This window comes from Myxocyprinus asiaticus, chromosome 7 (assembly GCF_019703515.2).
Source record: "Myxocyprinus asiaticus isolate MX2 ecotype Aquarium Trade chromosome 7, UBuf_Myxa_2, whole genome shotgun sequence".
In the NCBI taxonomy this organism is placed as follows: Eukaryota; Metazoa; Chordata; class Actinopteri; order Cypriniformes; family Catostomidae; genus Myxocyprinus; species Myxocyprinus asiaticus.
In genome coordinates, this window is record NC_059350.1 from 21,483,562 (window position 1) to 21,485,669 (window position 2,108).

Below are 2,108 nucleotides of genomic sequence, written 5' to 3' on the forward strand. Positions count from 1 at the left end.
GAATCAGATTCGCATTTTTTTGTATCTTGCATAAGATAACTTTGACTGTTTGCCCTTTTTAACTATAATAACGATTGCTCGTTCATTGCCATGGCTGCTAATGTTAGCATTGCTAATTTGCTCTCGTGTGCCTAAACCCCGCTCTGCCTCTGACGTCACTCAGCTCATTGTGGCTCCGCTCTGTTTTTCACCTTATTTCCCCCCGCACTTTCTCATCCTAATTTTACTATGTTGCAACTTAGTTACAACACACACACAGCACCATCATCATCAGCGCTGTCTGATCACGGCCGGGTCTTCTCGGATCGACTCAGGTATTATACGTAATGTTAAACAGACCCAGCACCCGCAGCAATAGAATAGGACCCGACCCGGACCTGGCTGACCGTATAAAACGTGTATCTGAACCCGTACCCAGTTCCCGGGTCGGCTCTCGGGTCTTCAGGTTAGGGTGGACCCATGAAGACCTCTACTTCTCACTGAAACGTTTTTTCTTTCACTTTTTAGAAAAGTCATACAATGTAAGCCATCCTGTTCCACTGCATCTGTATTTTCTAATCTTTCTTATTACATTATACTTACTGACTTCTGGTAAGGCATAAACCTACATTTCCCAGTATACCCAATTACTCAACAAGGTTTAATGAGAGCCAATCTAATTACACCTGCCTCCTTCTATATAGAGATGATTTCTTGACAGATACATGAAGACACTGCCATTAAGAGAGGTACAGCTGAGGCTGCAAAGGAGGCGTGTCAAAAGATTGTCTTCTACAACACTTGGGACTATGTAGCCACTTAACAGAGTAGAGAAATGAAAGGAAATCACCTAGAAAAGGAGCATTCCTATCATTCTCTCAAAAGAAATACTATTAAAAATTATTTGACCTTTTAAAATGATCTGTATTTGTTGGTGAATTACTGTACACAAAAACAAAATTGTTAAAATAAATAACGGCTCAGAAGCCTGCCACTGGCTAGCCTCCATCACAGGCTCCTAACTGTTGTTGTGGGAGATTTGATCAATTGAATTTTGAGAGAGTACAAATGTCCCTTGCTTAGGCTGTTTCAATTAGATGAACCATTCATCTGAGATTCCTGAACCTCAAGTATTTCATTACTGATTTGTGAGTGGAAACGTGATCTACAAGAAAACCAGAGACCCACCACATATGAAATTAGTTAGTGATTTGAAAATTTATATCTCAAACATAGCATGTTGTCATATTTTACCTTCAGAGGCAACCACAGAAAGATGTACATTTAGGTGTCCCAGTGGAACTAATTGCTAACCATTTAAGGTGTTCCAACTATATTTCTTGCAAGTAAATAGCCATTGAGTTGTTTCCTGAGACTAGCTTTTGATGACCGCAAACACCTCCTCATCTGGAAAGGTAAAAATGGCTTGACTTTTGGCAAAGCTAGAGTCCCACCCCCATTGCAGTGATTATTAATCATTGCAAGTGCTCTTTGCTGTTCTTTTGTGAATGGGATCTCTGGCATATCCAGCCTCGAAGATGTAATGGGATTAAATTTTGGACAGCAAGGACAAGATGGAGGACAAGCATGGGACATGGTTGGGTGGGGCGAAAACAGCGTCATCGTCCACCCCCAGGACACTGTTGCAGTGGATGAAAAGACGCATAAAAGGCCAAGCCCAACCCCCCATTTACTTCCCTCCTTTTTTATTCACCCAACCACCCCTGCCCCGCCCCACTTAGATCAGCAGTGCACTTAGAGTAATGCAAATAATGTACAGACTATTTTTAGAGTTCCGTTCTTAACAGTGACATTGAAGAGAGTCATACATTTTCACATTTTCAGACACACGTTCTTTTTCGTAACTACCTGCAGAGCCAACAGCAGTCTGCAGACCTGCATGAATGGGTTTTGCATTGCGAAATTACTTTAGACATAGAAAATGGGTTTGTCATCATGAATGAGTAGAAGAGAGAGCATTTTGCAGAAGAATGCAGTATTCAAATTCACGTTGCCAAGTTTTGGGATTTTAAACAATTGTATGTTAGCTAATGTGGTAAAATGAAACTTCTCTTTACTTGATAAATAGTAATAATGCACAACTTTGAAACTCTTAAACAATAAAATTT